The following is a 17,602-nucleotide window of genomic DNA, read 5'->3' as shown; positions in this document are numbered from 1 at the left end:
GCAATACATAAAATTATAGTACTATGGCATCCAACAGTATATTTTTTTTAAGTTCAACTTATATCGGCAAGCTGGTAAAAAAGCGAAATTAGAAATAACAGAAGATTAACAGTAATTACAAATATTGTCATTCCCACGACCTATATATTGGGTTCTACATTAAAAATAAAGATCGAACAGCAAACATGTCTGACACATTGCAAACTTTATCAATAACTGCAGACATTTATGCTCTGTTATTCGATGTACTGTGTAATTTTAAGTTGCAGATTATTGCTGTTTAGTTTATTCAAGATTCTGCAGCTTATTAGTACGAGTATTGTAAAAGATATTATTTCAATCAGCCGTGAAATATTTTAGTTGAAAAAGCTTCGTTCTCGTACATACGAGTGAAATCTGAAATATTGACTTTAAATGGTGCTAAAATGTTTTTTATTTATAGCCCATTATGAGTGGAAAAGGCGTAAGAGAAATAACGTAACAGAGCCTTCCTGGCCGCGCCAGTGGACCCTTCCTCGTGGCTACTGTAGACCCAGAGGCGGTATCTGGGGGAAGGGAGGGGTGTGGCGAGGGGGATGGGGGGAGAGTTTCGTCCAGACTGGAGGTTATGGGGCGGTCTCTCTGTAATCTGGTTACATAGATTGTTGTCAGGGCCTTCTATGTTCACTTACGGACTAGTGACTTTCCCGTATGACAAGCCGGCCGCCGTGGTCGAGTGGTTCTAGGCGCTTCAGTCAGGAACCGCACTGCTGCTACGGTCGCAGGTTCGAATTCTGCCTCGGGCATGGATGTATGTGTTGTCCTTAGGTTAGTTAGGTTTAAGTAATTCCAAGTCTAGGAGACTGATGACCTCAGATGTTAAGTCCCGTAGTGCTTAGAGCCATATGAACCATTTTGAATCGATATGACAGGTGATTTCTGCATCCTGTTGGAATAACATTTTGAAATTTCTTGTCAGGAAGCGGCATTCTGCAAACGAGAGCTATTAGTGGGGAAACGAAATGACACAAGGAAGTGCTTCATTCTGCTCTGGAGGTAGACTGCTTGAAAGACATGTACGCTAAAACAATTTTGTGGAGTGTCTGGGAGTTCGCTACACCAGAAGTCATCTGGCAGCCCTCGCAGGCGTAGCAGAGGAATCGTTTGCCTTGTGCGGTGAAAGTGATGTTTCTAATTTCTGAAATCAGGATTAATGACCCATTCCGATTATCAAAGTTACTTTTGCCGTACAGAAAGTCTACAATAAACGAAACTGCGTAGGCTACGGTTTAGTGAGTGTGCACGTGCCCAGTAAGAATAGAGCTCATGGCAGAGCGCAGAACCATCGGCTAGCTGGAGATAATGTGTAATAAAAGAGACGGACTTGTCGAGGTTTAATTGAAGAAAATAATTTATACTTGTTTCTGCGGAAAATTGAAATGCGGTGTGTTTGCGTAACTTTTTACCTATTGAATTAGACTTGCTTCTCTGTTTTGTTTTTGTGAACGTTATCAGTATACGTTACTAGATACTAGTTGGAGGCAGTGTAGCGACTGTTTACTGTGTAAGTTTTCTAATCCAGTGGTCATGTCTGTGAACATTTCTGAAATTAGCTAGATTTGTTGTTGTTGTTGTTGTTGTTGTTGTCCGAAGACTTCTCTGATGCAGCTTTCCACTCTAGTCTACCCTCTTCATCTCGCATAACTGCTGCAAATTAGGTTCATTTCAATCTGCTAAATATACATTATCTGATTAAAAAATATTTGCAAACCCCTTTGTAACTCATAATTGACCAGATACTGCCAGAGGCAGACCATCCAGTATAAATGGAAGAGGGGAATGTTGTATGGTCAGCATAGAGAAAAGTAACAGCAGGGATGGGTCGGCCAGGAGAGCTAAGTGCCTTCAAAGGTGTACTTGGATGTCACCTAACGAATCTCTGAGAAGCATTTCAACCGTTGTAAAGCTGCCCAAGACTACTGTTGGCGATTTTATTCTGAAGTGGAAACGTGAAAGAATGTCCACTGCTAACCCAGAACCAGGTAGATCTCATGTACTGACCTCCAGGGACCCTCAGCATTACGGAGTGTGGCTGTAAAAAATCACTTGAAATCAGCGGAAAGGATCACTCTTGCGTTTTAAAGTGCTACAGCACTACTGCTGGCAAAGGGAGTTAAAAATAATGGTGTGTCACTGGACAATGAATGACTGAAAAAGAGTGATTTGGAGTGAGGCATCACGCTGTACCTCGTGAGAATCCGATGGAAGTATTTGGATTTGGCAAACGTCTGGAGAACTTTACTTGCCATCGCATTGAGAGCGCTCAGTGAAGTACCAAGGAGCTGATGTTAAGGTACCGGGTTTATCGTGGTTATGGTTTGATCCTCTTATGTGGAAGCATATGAACACATTTTATAACATAGTGTACTGCGTACAGTAGAGGAACACTTCGTTAACTACGGTTATTTTTATCACCATAACAGTGCACTCTGTCGTAAAACAGCATCTGTGAGGCAATGGTTTATGGAAAATAACGTTCATGAAATGGACTAGCCTGCTCGGATTCCCGACCCGAACCCTCTGCGATGAGTTAGACTCACTGTGATGAGTTAGAACGTCGACTTTTATCCAGTCCCCAGCGTCCAACATCACTATCTTCTCTGGTTTGAGCTATTGAGGAAAAGTAGGCTGCCATTCCTCCGCAGACATTTGGAAACTTCACTGATGTCTTCTCTGCAAGGTTCATGAACACCTCATGTTAATTTCCACTAACAAGTGTCTGGATACTTTTGATCAGATGGTTCATTCAAGCCTTAGTCTCCCTCTACAATTTTTATTCACCTCGCACTTCCTTCCCTTTCCAAACTGACGATTCTTTAATGACTCAGTGTTTATCGTATTAACCGACCCCTTCGTTTAGTCAGACTGTTCCACAAATTTATTTTTCCCCAAATAGATTCAGTATCTCCTCAGTAGTTATTGATCTCTTGCGATGTGTACGGTATCATTCATACCACGGATGTAGATGGGTTCCAACGATTGTGTCACTGTAAGAGCTCTGTGACCGCTAAACAAAATAAATTCGCTGTAACAAATACCTTAACTTCCAAATCTGATTTCACATTTCGGTACAGACTGAGAACGAGTTCCGTAACTGGTAGCCACTTCCACTAGTAAACACCTGCCCAGAGACTAAGTCCATAGTCACTTTACTGGGCTGTGGTAGTACCAATCCCTGTGGGCTGCTTACTGTAGTGCAGTATTCCAGGATGTACGTTGTTAACTCCAAACGAATTCTGCCAAAGACTGAAGACTAATCTCTGAAGACTGCTCGCTGAGGATTGTCTTGCAGGCTGCTGGGACGCGGGTTATAACACTGCATGGATTGAAACTTCCTGGCAGATTAAAACTGTGTGCCCGACCGAGACTCGAACTCGGGACCTTTGGAAGGTAGGAGACGAGGTACTGGCAGAAGTAAAGCTGTGAGTACCGGGCGTGAGTCGTGCTTCGGTAGCTCAGTTGGTAGAGCACTTGCCCGCGGAAGGCAAAGGTCCCGAGTTCGAGTTCGAGTCTCGGTCGGGCACACAGTTTTAATCTGCCAGGAAGTTTCATATCAGCGCACACTCCGCTGCAGAGTGAAAATCTCATTCTGGAAACTGCATGGATTGCTAGAAGGCATCTGTGTGAGTGACTGGAGATCACGCGCTCCTCGCCCATTGGCTTTCCGAATGGAATGATGCCATCGTTGAGTCTGTTTATCTCCCGTTGGCGGCATGGAGAAGTAGTCCGCCTGCTGCAGGTAGCCTCTGTGAACAATCACTGAATCTCACTCCGCTCCTGGTCTCGTCACGTTGTGCGCTACGCAGACCGCCGTTATGGTGGAGATGGCCTACCGAGATAGGGTAGCGACGTGGGAAGCGACGTTCCTCTCCCCCTACCCCAAGGGAGAGAAAGGTGAAGCCTCTTGTTTTTCGGCTGCTACTTTTGTTGGCGGATGAAGTACAGCTCCAATTCAAACACTGTGCTGACGCTGCTAGGCTCTGCTTCCATCGATTCAGGTGTCGCCAGGGCGTCGGTATTCGTAGGCCGCCGCGGAGTGGATGCTCCTCCTTCAGGGAAGACGCGTTACTGGCACCTATAACTGAAAGAGGGCTATAATTCCTGGAAGCAAGAACCTTCTCGATGCTTGGTCGGAGTTGACTTACTTGTTTTCGGCGTGTGTCTCCATCTGCTCTCGATACAACATACATTGCACTGCTCAGACGACAAGCCACTGTCCCCAGACACAATTCCTTTTTTCCATACCAAACCTCTGCATAGGAGACCTTTCCATCTTCTGCAAACCGTCATTATCTGTTGCCGAATCTGGGGGTGACAGTCTTCTCCCAATGATGGGGTTCCTAGAGGTATGGGAGGATCCTCATCTTCTGACCATGTAACATCTCTACCAGAACTATGTCCTTGTGGGGAGCGCTCCTGTAAGAAGAGAGGAACATTAGTAAAGCGTACTCTAATGTGTAGTCAGCTGTGAGCTTTATCCCTTGTTCCTTCAATGTCCAAATGTAGCTTTCGGGAACTCCATTTGATTCTGGATGAAATGGCATCTGCGGAGATGTTGGATCCCATGAGCCAGACAGAAATATCTCAAACTCATGACTCACGAGTTATCTAATTCAGTGGTGGGAAGAAGATCCTCCACCGTGAAAATTAGTTTTAGTGCCCAAACCATTTGGGACATCCTACTCCTGTTCATCCTGATGATGTAAAGATAATCTACATCCACGAGAATGCTCCAGTTTCACGGAAGTGGAGCAGACTCCAGGGCTCCATTGCCTCAGACCAAGCAAAAAAAAGTATGGCAGTGCACAATTCAAATTTACATCTCTGACCTGGATGTGGTTGTCCAGATCTTGAACCTGTGAAATGTAACTGCTGGAAAAAAAACTGTCAGAGCTGAAGTAGAGATGATATAAAATGCATATTGGCAACAGCGAAGAAAAGAGTTTCCGAATGAAAGATGTCTGTCAGATATAAATTTATCTTAACTTCTCTGAAGGTGTTTGGAGTGTAGCCTTATATGGAAGTACAGCATACATGATAAGCGTTTCAGACAACAAGAGAAGAGAAGTTTTTGAAATGTAGTGTTGCTGAAAATTTATTGTATTGCGTCCTACACTGCTATTCCTCCTGAGTAGACCTCACCTCCTGCGTAGCAGCATCGGCATAGCATACATCAACATGAGGCCAGGAGCAAAGTGAGTTTCAGTGGTTGTTCACAGAGGCCGCCCGCAGTGGCCAAACTACTTTGACTCGCTCGCCACAGGCGCCAACCAGACACAACGATGACATCATTCCATTTAGAGACCCAACAAGCAAGGAGCACATGACCTCCAGCCAATCATGTGGATTTGGTGTAGCAGTCAAAGTAGCAATATAACCTTTTCCTCGTTGCCTGCAAGACAATCTTCAACTAGCAGTGTACTGTGTTAAGTATTCAACCTTCATCCTTAACTCATTGGCAGAGTTAGTTCAGGAGTCTCATGAGGTTAGCCGCTGTATGTAATTTCGTTACCAGCAAGATAACCTGCACTATTTTTTTTATTTTTTTTATACTTGATATCCACAGTACAAAGACTACTGCTTTGAATTTTCTGATCACTGTAACTTGTTAACATTTCATGAAATTTGGACAATGTGGGGCCACAATTAAAACGTTTACGATAGTTTTAGAGGAACCCAGTATCGGCTTGAAAAGGATTATGTGTCCATTTAGCTCAAGAGCCACTAAACTGCTTTATCACCTTGAGAAAGAATACTGTACACAGTACTTTCAAAATCATCAACATTAGAATCAAACACATTCACCACAATATATGCATCTTAGGTGCAAGTACAGTACTTGAAGAAGTGACGTTGTTTCTGTAAACAAATCTCTGCCTTAGGACCAAGTTTCCGTCAGTATAAGCACTTCAAGCATTTGTAGGAGATTGACTATCTGCCATGAGTTACGAAACACAGAGAACAAAATTTGGGTTTAGAAAATTGTCCCACTGAATTTGATTTACCCCTGTTCCACGGTGTGGTAGTATTCCTGGAGAGTTTCACTGTACTGCTTATCCTGGTGAGCATCACTATTCCCAAAATCTGTCTTTAAAAACCTTAGTTTCTCTTTATTATAGCGCTTTCTCTGTTTGGCTCTCGAGTTCAAAGGCTGCAATAACCGGTAAACAATTTTCCAACACGGGGTTTTTCAAAACAGGAAACACAGTGCTTAATTTCACACTTGTAAAGACTGTCGTGAGCGAGACCTTATAATGTGGCAACTCATCCTTTAAATGATTGTAAAGGTTCCTTGTACGTCTGATAAAATTTATGGTGTGCTTCCACAACCAGAATTTTACTCCAAAAATATTCAGGTAACTTGTTCTCAAATATTCAGGTAACTTGACCTTAACATGAGAGTATTCTAACTCACTTAGGTGCTTACCCAGAGAGAGTTGCCAGACGGGCCAATACTGATAAGCACCAACATTTGGCAATAAGAAAGTACGTTCAGATACATCACCTGAAGTTCTGTGTGTCTGTCTATGTAACTGGCCAACTGTTCCTGTGCCACATCAAATGATTGGAGCATCGATGGCCTCCGTTGGACGTCTATGTGCTGTTGTTTTCGCTCCTCCAACTGGTGTAGCAACTGGTCCTGAGTAGCATTTAATTTTCCATAGAAGCGATAATGTACCACAAAAGGTTCAATATTGATAATGTAAAATTAATTTGTTGCATCATCTGGAGCTACCGCAAACAGACAAGTGTTCTCAATCTAATTGATAACGGAGTGAGAAGAGACGACCCTAGTTCCAACAAGAAATACACACTTCACAAAAAATTTAACAAAGAAAGACCAAGAATGTCCAACAAGAAGCATGGACACCGGGGTTCGAAAAGAGAATGACCACTATGTTCACTACAACAACTGACTGTCCAGGAGTCAATACAATAAACCACCATAAGCGTAGAAAGTACACTACCGAATACCTTGTCGGCGTCATCCAATTGACTTTTACTGAAGGGTACCCCCCTCAGTGGCTGCTTGTGAGTGCCCTAGGGTTTGTCAAACACATGGCTGACTGTTAATGATGTATAGGTTTGGTAATCCAAACGACTGTCCTGTTGAAGGGAACTGTCATTGATAATCACAAACTACCTATTGCGCCAGTGTTGTGACTTTCACAGTATCGATGGTAACACGAATGCGATTGGATTCCAGCGACTGTGTCAGTATAAAGAATTACGAGACCGCTGCAGAAAACGAATTAGTCCTGGTAAAATTACACTTATTTATTGTAACTCTCAGATATCTTAACATCCAACACTGGTTACACATTTGATCTGTACAGACTGAGAACCGAGTTCTGGAACTGATAATCGCTTCCAGTACTAATACCTGCTCAAAGACTACTTCTGTAGCCGTGTTGTCACACTATTAACTGTGACGATTCAAATCCTTCCGGGATGTTTAGGATAAAGAAGTATTCCAGTATGGCAGTTTCTGACAACCAGATGAATTCTGCCAAAGGCTGAACGCTGAGCACTCAACACCGAAGACTGCTAGTCGAAGACTGTCTTGCAGACTGCTGGGCTAAAGGTTATATTGCCATGCGAACGGCTACATCGAATCCACACGACTGGCTCGAGGTTATGCGCTCCTCGCTCGTTAAGCCTAGTTTACACGACGACACTAGGTTGCAGGCAACAGCGCTACCGGCCACTGCGATTGCGCGCCGCGCGTTTGCGCAACTCGTCGGTGAAACTAAACAGTTTCGGCGTGTTCCAACTTTGGCGACACTAGTTGCATGAATTTGGAGGTTATGTGTGTTCGTACAGTGTAGACAAACTGAAATATGAAGTGGGGAACGGAGAATAATGTTCGCTTTTTGGATATCTATGCTCTGCATAGGTGTTAGTGGTATTTCAGTTATGCTGGTTACAAAAATAAGTAACATATTGCTTCTCCTGGAACCATCATGTACAAACAGAACATAGATAGTTTGACAATATCTGAGCTGCAGGGCAAAATTTATTGAATTAGGAGCACATATACAACTGATTTAAGAAAAATACAAGCAAATGTAATACTAACTGTAGAAATGCTCTTGTCTACAAGACTAAAATCCCATCGTTCGAGTTGGCCCACTCTTTTCTTTTTTAAGGAATGTTGTTGACAAGAGTGAAGGCTACGCAAATCAAGAAGCTACATTCTTTATTCAATATTCATCTGTTTAAAACGTCGCAGCAGTGCTCCCCAATCACAAATGTTTGGTTCAAATGGGTCTGAGCACTATGGGACTTAACTTCTGAGGTCATCAGTCCCCTAGAACTTAGAACTACTTAAACCTAACTAACCTAAGGACGTCACACACATCCATGCCCGAGGCAGGATTCGAACCTGTGACCGTAGCGGTCGCGCGGTTCCAGACTGCAGCGCCTAGAACCGCTCGGCCACATCGGCCTGCACAAATGTTTGAATTTTGAAATATTGCCACTGTACAGATCTACCTTCAAGAGAGTAGTATGCAAACCATTCTCTTCTTAACGCGGCCTGCTTCGAATAATTACTGCTATTAATGTTAATAATTATTACTGTTAATAATTATTGGTGTTAATGAAGGAGTGTTTTCACCAACTAAAACCGCATCTTATAGCATGCCGAGTGTTCTAGACTGTACTGCATGCAATGTAATATTTAATTTCACAACTGGCGACAGTGCTTCACGCATTACAATATCTTTATTACTTATCGCATAAATAACTTTATTTAGGATAAATGTTAACAGTTCTGGTGACATTCTAAGATACGTAAAAGAACACTATGGGTCTTGCATTACAAATTATTTCAGCAAGGATGCTGAGCAACCGAGCTGACGTCTTTTCTTCATTCAGTCATGAATCGAAACACGTTTCTTATTTTTCCTCTTATGCAGCGATTCCACGCAACAAGCTTTAACTCCATTACAACTCGTGCGACGTGCAGCTGTCAAAACTTTCATTTCAAACACGCCTCAGGAACCCACAAAACGACGAAACTGAAGTATATACTGGTTTCGCTGTGTCTACAGTCAAATATGTAGTCATTTGCGTGCAACTCATTCCACGCAACGAATGGCGCAACCCAATGTCGTCGTGTAAACTAGGCTTTAGCTCTCCAAGTGGAATAATGTCATCGTTGGCGCCTGTGGTGGTCTCTGTGAACAACCACTAAAGCTCACGCTATTCCTGGCCCCACCGTGTCGTATGCTACGCAGAACGCTGCTACAATGGAGGGGACGCCTACACGACAGGGGTTGCAGCGTGTTACGCAACACTTTCTGTGCATGGAATTTTCAGCATTCTTCTATAACGCAACTTTTCAAAAGCCTCTCTTCTCCTCTTGTCTGTAATGCTTAATGTGTTCGTTTGACTTCTGAACAAGGTTGCACTCCAGACAAAAGCCTTCAGAAAGGTTTTGTAACAATTAAATTTATATTTGATGTTAACAAATTTCTTTTACTTGCAAATGCTTATTTTCGCTGTTGTGTTTTATATCCTCTCTAATTCCACTTATCAGTTGCTTTGCCACCCGAAATGCAAAATTCGACTATTTTTAGTGTCTTGTTTCCTAATCTGTTTCTACGAGGGCTATCCACAAGGTACATTACGTTTTGGAATTAAAAATAAATAAAGTATTGCAAAATTTTTTTTATTATATACAGATGAAAGCCACACTTAAATACTACTTTTTTACATAGTTGCCATTTAAATTAAGGCACTTATCATAGCGATGGACGAGCTTGGAAATTCCTTCGTCGTAAAATTCGGCCGCCTGCGCCTTCAACCATGTGGTTACCTCTTCTTCAAGCTGAGCGTCGTCATCAAAACGCTGCATAGCCAACCACTTCTTCATTGCTGGGAATAAGTTGAAGTCGCTCGGTGCCAGGTCGGGACTGTATGGCGGATGCGGAAACAACTCCCACTTAAAAGATTCGAGAACTTGACGAGTGGCATTTGCCGTGTGGGCCCGGGCGTCGTCGTGAATCAGCAAGATCTTTGAACCCAACTTTCCCCTGCGCCTGTTTTGTATTGCTCTTCTGAGATTGTGCAGAGTTTGGCAATACCTTTGAGAGTTTATGGTAGTGCCTCTTTCCAGGAAATCCACAAAAATCACACCTTTTCTGTCCCAAAAGACAGTCGCCATCACCTTCCTTGCCGACATTGTCTCGCAGTTCACATGCTTAACTCATGTTTCGTCACCAGTAACGATGCGATCGAGTAATGAGTCGCCATCTTTCTCGTAAGCGTCCAAAAACGTTAACGCTGCAGCCTTTCGCTGATTTTTGTGAATCTCTGTCAAGATTTTTGGTATCCATCTTGCACAAAACTTGTGGTAACCAAGCTTTTCGGTAATGATTTCGTGGAACAAACTTCGTGAAATTTGTGGAAAACTCGTAGAGAGTTCCGTTATTGTGAAATTACGGTTTTCACATACCGCGGCATCGACTTTTTCGACAAGTTCGACAGTCACTTTGCTGGGTCTGCAACTTCACTCTTCGTCGTGAACGTTAGTTCAGCCATTTTTAAATTTTATGACCCATTGACGCACTCCACCTTCAGTGATTATGTTGTCCCCATACACTTCACAAAGCTGCCGATAGATTTCTATCGGTGTACAGTTTTTTGCAGTCAGAAACCTTATTACAGCACGCACTTCACACTTCATGGCATTTTCAATTAACGCTGACACTTCAAACTGTCACAGTAACTCAACGGAGTACAGCACGAACCTCTCACTAGCACGGCAGGATGCCGACTGAGCGGCGGAATGCCATGACACCAAGATGGCCGCGCTAGCCCCACCCCTAACGGACACGAACGAAAACGTAATGTACTTTGTGGATAGCCCTCGTATCAACATCATTTGATTCTCTTCTAATAAATTCCAATACTCTTGATCCAATTATCTTCTTTTTCATTTTATAACGTGTTTCCAAGAGACTAGACATTCCGTTCAACTGACCTTCAAACTCCTTTACTGTCTGTGACGGAATTACACTGTTATCGGCGTACCGCAAGGCTTTCATTTCTTTTCGCTGAACTGTAATTCCTTTTCCAAATTTTGTCTTGGTTACCTTTACTAAAGTGCACAAGTTGTAGATAAGCTTCCTGTCCCTCTGATTTATGCCTGATACCTTCAGAACTTCAAAGACTGTATTCCAGTCAACATTGTCAAAAGCTTTCTCTAAATCTATAATTGCTTAGTTTTGCCTTTGTTCAGTATATGTTCTAAGATACGTTATAAAATCAGTAAGGATTCGTGCGTTCCTTCATTTCGCCGGAACCCAGACTGATCTTTCCTGAGGCATCTGCCAGTTTTCCGATTGTTCCGGAACATTTATTAGCGGTATACGAATGGTAGTATATAACTGGGACCTCGTGGACGTGACGAGAAGAACGTTTCACCATTGTCAGTTCCTCGAATTTCGCTCTCATACTCTGAAGTGTCATTGTAGATTTGAATTTCAATCTTGCTAAATTATTTTCATTTGTGCTGAATTATACTTAGATAAGTCGACACGGAGCTAAGTATGCAATAGTTTAGAAAGCTAATAACGACCCTGTAACCCCCTTTCTGCTTCTCAAACATACTGTTCTCTTTACGTATGTTTTTCGAAAGTCTGGTCGCATCTGTGAAGAATCATGACCTTGCTACGGATTTGTCTTCCGTAGCGTCTAAATTCGGACTTGCCAATCCAAGCAACAATATCGATACACTGCGTTAGACCTTGGACTAATCCTGGGCACTTATTTATCTGATAAATTTTAATTTATCTATGGAACAACTTCTGAAGTGTTTACTAGAAAACTATTGGGTCGTTGAATTTAGCAATAAAGTATTCGTTACACTCCACTGCTTACCGTGAGTTACTTGTTTGATAATTTATGTTTTCGTCTAAACATAGTGCCTGCACTCACCACCTGAACAGGAAACGTGACTAAACTCACCTTCAGCAATTCCTCCTGAACTTAAGCTCTACTATTTAATATTTACGGTCACCATGATCTAATGGAGTTAATTTTGAAAGTTCAATAGTTAAAAGTGTTAATTCAATTTGGGACAGTTAATTAATTTATGTTTTAATAATATTAGAATTGCTTTTGTGAACTAGGTTAAAACTGACAAGATATTTATCGTCTTCTTTCATTATTTTTAAGCCTTTAAAAAAATCAGAGTTACTATCTGACGTTTTAATGAAGGTAATATACTCCTGAGATTTTAAGAAGATGATTTTATGCAAACCAATTTTACTCAAGGACTACAACAAAGCTACCGATCAAAGATGTGTAATATTCTGCCCACAGAATTTACTGATGCTGCTATTATATTCAGCGCTGAAAAATTTTGTTGTAGGATTTAAGAGAAATGATATTGGCAGTAGAAATTAAACAGTCAAAAACTATAGAAATTAAATGTCTCTGTGTTGAACAAAAGCACTCTTCTTCAAAGTACGTGTTGCTTTAAAACTGGATCTCCTTTTACAAGAACATTAAATATATTGTTTGTAGTTTGCCTTGTGATGAACAGTGCAGTTGAGGGTATGGTGCCAAAAACACGTCTGCAAATTCGTCATATCTCTGCTTAAAGTGGTATGACAATGGCGCCGTAATGGCTGTTCTCATTAAGCCTGCTTGAAGCCAAGTTATACAAACGTAGCTACACCATAATTTACCCTGCTAACTCTTGCAACCACGGCTTATGATTACCAGAAACAGTTTCTTAATACGCAAACATTCTTCCAATAATATGTGCCTATATTACCACAAATTAGTAATTTCTTTTAGAGCACACTAAAACACGACCACACTATTACCACTGACTAGTTACCTCTCACTGCTCAGTCTATCTGCGGTGAATTTCTTTTCCACATAAATGGTGTTTCTCTAAAACGGAACGCGCCAACATCACCTGTTATCCTTATCTAAACAATGTTTGAAGGGTTTGCCTTCTGTGCCTTTTCCCTTGTAGGAAAGGTGTACAACAAACGGATTCGACAAGGGAAAAAACTTGGTCTCCCTTAAGCCTTATGACTTCCTTCATTCTCATGCATTGCATTATATTTTTCGTAATACAAATACCAACGGCATTGTCAAAGCTTTGCTGGGGGTGGAATTGAGTCAAACTCACGGCCGCAGATTATACGTACCTGGCGCACCAAATTCCTAGGGCTTTTCCGTGGTCATTTCCGGTGCTGTTCTCCCCTTGCTACCTGCAGAGGTCGTTCGGTGCAGCACGGGAAACCCTAATGGCTTTATTCTTGTTGAAGCTGTTGTCATGTTTTTGTATTTCTACAGCTTCTCTGAACAAACGAGTGTGATGACTCTTCTATGCAGTAAGAACTTCAGTGTCGGCGAACTTTACTATGTGGTCGGTCTCACGCAGCGCGTGTTACGCCACGGCCGAGTTCTCCACCTCCATCAACATACAATGCCGCTTATATTCGGTGATCCTGGTGTTGATTGGTCGTCCAGTCATTCGAACACAGACTTTTCCGCATGTACAGTCGTGAACAAAACGAGCGAGAACCCTCGCCTTTTCGTTATGCTGATCCGCACAGCTTTAAACTCTGCTACACAGCATAACAGGCAAGGCGACGAAGTGCTACCAACGTACTATGAACAGGCGTGAAATTGAAAAACTATCCGAACTTTGTCAGACTGTTTTCAATCATCTTTAAGACTATATTAATGCTGATTAGTGTGTTAAACACAACACCTAAATATAAGATATAAATGAAAGAATAAATGCTAATTAGTATGAACTGTACTAATAAAAATGAATTTCAGCTTATCGGGATAACATAACTGTTTTAGTAAGACAAAGTACCCCAGATCGTTACGAATTAGCAAAATATCATGCGCATTCGGCCGCGAAACGGTCTGTGTCAACGTTCAGACCAGTCACACTGGATTATCGTTGCTGACCTACCATGAAAGTACGCAAATCTGGCAATGCGTGAAGATTCATAACGATATTCAGTTAAAATCATTCAGTGCTACGGGTAGGTCAATACAATTATTGACAGAAGCGGAAAAAGTTGGCAGTAACAAGTATGAAATTCTACAATAGTTTCATATTGACATCCACAGGGCGCCGGTACAGAATAAAGGTAGCAATAAAACGTATTGCGGGAATAAGAGTTTCTTAAAATTGCTTTACTAATAGTTTATCTGCCTCCATCGAGATTAGAACCGAAAATAAACCAGACCTCCCTTGCAGTAGCAAACACCTTTCACTATGCTAGCAGACAACCCAGGCAAACAGTCCTCTATTATTACCTCAGGCATGAATAAGCCGGCAATTTCGCAGTGAAAATGGCAAAATGATCCGCAGTTTCTGATGCATAGAGCTTTCTGGACTCAAAAACAAGAATTTTCTACCTTTATGTCACCGCTTATGTGACAATCATTCACTATGTTTATGGAAATAACAAAATACTGTTATTAGCGAGTAAATTTAGCAGGATAATTCAGCACTACCCCAGGAAATAAACGGCGACATAGCTGCCAAACGTATTCGACAATGTTTCGAATTCTCCATTAGACTCGCCACAGCCAGAAAACGTTCATTAGCCGAAGTGTTTCTTAAGCTAGCTCGCAATGGGAATGCTCGCATTTCTAAAACGCGGTGGCATTAATACGGGGATCTGAATTATCACATGTATAGGCAAATGGATTTTATTTGCATTCCTGTAAACGTGATTTGGATCGAAAGCGTAGCTATGAGTAATGTGCTGACGTATCGACTGCAACTAGAACATTTCGAATAAAGAGGAGGGGGAATTATTTATACGGCCCTCATCTTCAGTGACTGTCGTAGATATTTTCGTTGTTAGGATTTCGTCACCCAAATCGGTAAAAATGGAACCCTACTAGTCTCACTTTCTTGACCCTCTATCTGTCTACCCAACCCTTAAAACCCGTTTACCTCGAATACGGGTAGACATAACAATCGGAAATGTATCGCACTTCCTGCAACGGTAATCCTGTATGACTGGTCCGAACGTTGACACAGACCGTTCCGCGGCCGAATGCGTATAATAGTTTGCTGATTCGTAACGATCTGGGGTACTTTGTCTTACTAAAACAGTTAAATATGTTATCTCGATAAGCTGAAATTCATTTTTATTAGTACAGTTCATAGTAATCAGCTTTTCTTTTTTTATTTATATCTCATATTTACGTGTTGTGTTTAACACACTAATCAGCATTAATATAGTCTTACACATGATTGAAAACAGTCTGACAAAGTTCGGATAGTTTTGCGATTTCACACCTGTGCGTAGTATGTTGCTAGCACTTCGTCGCCTTGCCTGTAATGCTGTGTAGCAGAGTTTAAATCTGTGCGGATCAGCATAACGAAAAGGCGAGGGGTCTCGCTCGTTTTGTCCACGACTGTACATGGTAGGCGGTATATTTCCGACATTGCAAATGGATCCCTTTTCTCTTTTACTGATCGGAGACACAACCTGATCTTCTTTGTCGGTTTATAAATAGTCTTTTCGTCATGTTTACGCAGTAAATGTCCAATTCCATTCGTCATCCTGGGAATGTGTAGCAGAAACGCCGATGTTTCTTTCTCCGATGTGTTTGACTCTGTGATACTTCTTATGTAACTGGTGGAGCGCCCATTGCTCCTCTGAACGGTTTCCAGGTGTCACATCTCACGTCTGCGGTGGTGCAGCTCACATATTCTTCTTGCTTCTTACGAGCGCCTAATCATGCCTCTTTTCTGGCTCGGGTGGTGATTTGACAGTTCGTGCAGGGATTGCTCCATGTGTTTCGGTTTTTGATACACGCTGTGTCCGAGGTTTTCATTATCCCTCGTTATCAGCACATCTAGAAAGGGTAGATATAGAGAACATCAGCACATCTAGAAAGGGTAGCTGTTTGTCATTTCCTACCTCCATGATAAATGGCATGGAGGCTGTTCAAGTGTCTTAGGAAGTCACCGAGCTGTTTCTCACCATTACTTCACACAACGAAGGTATCATCGACATATCTTTACCACATCTTAGATTTACAAGGTCCCAAGTCCACCTCCTATGCTTCGAAATGATCCATGAAGAAGTTGGCCACTGCTAGACTAAGTTGACTACCCATGTCGACGCCTTCCAACTGTTCGTAAAAGTTGCCAGTCGACATGAAATGGCTCGAGGTGAGACATACGTGAAAGAGCTCGATGATGTATTACGGGAAAATGGAACCGATATGTACCAGAGTCACAGACAGGCACTTTGGTAAACAAAGAAATAACATCAGAGCTGACAAGGATATCGTTTGGTCCAAGTTTTAGCTTCTTCAGCTTCTCAATGAAATGTCCTGAGTCCTTTATGTATGTGTCAGTCTTTCTTACGTGCGGCTGGAGCCCACCGGTGACCCAGGAGCGCTAACAGTCGATTTTAAAGGAACATACTTCTAATGCATCTTTGGTGATTCATACAGCCGAAATGGGAGGGCATCTGTGCTGCACAACTTCATCATCTGTATGTACGCCGTGAGAGAAGACATCTTAATTAACTGATTCTTACTTCGTGTGATCCGCTGCGTCGCAGCTGTGATTAATTTACGGTACGTTGTCGGATCTAAGAGAGCCCGGATCTTCTCTCATAACCTTCGGTCTTCATAACGACAGTTGCATTTCCATTATCGGCAGGCAGTACCAGTATACTCTTGTCGGAGTTAAGACTCTTCTTTCTTCAGGTTTTTGGTCGGCGCAGTATCCTGGCGGTTTCAGTGTGTATTTACTCAGCTCTTTCACAAGGAATAGTCCTAATGGTCGCTTCGGTATTCGCAGTGGTGTCCTCCATGAGTACAGTTGAGGGGATAATAGTGAAATTCCCTCCTTTTTGAAGAAGAGACCGTTCCTCTTTGGTCAACCGTCGTTCAGTGAGGTTGACAAATATGCGTGACATGTCGAGAATCACCTTGTCAATCTTCTTCCTGCGCCTTGCAACCTTTTTTCTTCTGTGCTTAGTGCAACGCTCGGATTCGTTCTGCGTACTCCTTTGTGTGATGCCGTCATCTTGTCCTAGTCGTCTTGATACATTCTGATATCTAGTTCGTGAAAATGGTCAAAAGTTTCCCATCCGTTCTCCCCAAATATCTCCGTGTTGCATGAATTCACTCATGAAGAAAAGCTCGTTCCACTTTGGCGTAGATAGGATGTGCTTGGGCGGTGGTTAACGGGTACTTACATTTCAAGAAGTTTGGTGTCGCACCTTCATCCCGCCACCGCGTCAGAAACGCGAGAGAGGACATCAATCGCGCTTTCTTCTGCCGTCGATGGTCAAGGCGTCGCGACAATCTGGAGATGTTCTCCAGTAGAGGCGCAGTACAAAATTGTTAAGGCTATCGTGGACACTTTTTGACAAACTGAATGTTGACTTCTGTCTCAGGTTCTTGGGCCGAAGTTTGTTTGACGGTTTTTCTGACGTTTCGCCAGCAAGAGTGGCAGGAATTATCAGAAAAATCGTCAAACAGACGTCGGAAGAAGAACCCAGATAGAACCCAATAGGCAGTTTGTCAATAAATG

At 42.3% G+C, this 17,602-nt stretch overlaps 1 protein-coding gene across 1 annotated transcript in view; it reads left to right on the top strand.

Annotated features, from left to right (window-relative positions):
* The window catches only part of LOC124606395 (putative cyclin-dependent serine/threonine-protein kinase DDB_G0272797/DDB_G0274007), a 63,535-nt gene that overhangs the window by 11,414 nt on the left and 34,519 nt on the right, over positions 1 to 17,602 (top strand). The window lies entirely within an intron of this gene.

This window comes from Schistocerca americana, chromosome 3, assembly GCF_021461395.2.
Source record: "Schistocerca americana isolate TAMUIC-IGC-003095 chromosome 3, iqSchAmer2.1, whole genome shotgun sequence".
Taxonomy (NCBI): domain Eukaryota; kingdom Metazoa; phylum Arthropoda; class Insecta; order Orthoptera; family Acrididae; genus Schistocerca; species Schistocerca americana.
This window is presented reverse-complemented; position numbering and strand designations above follow the sequence as displayed.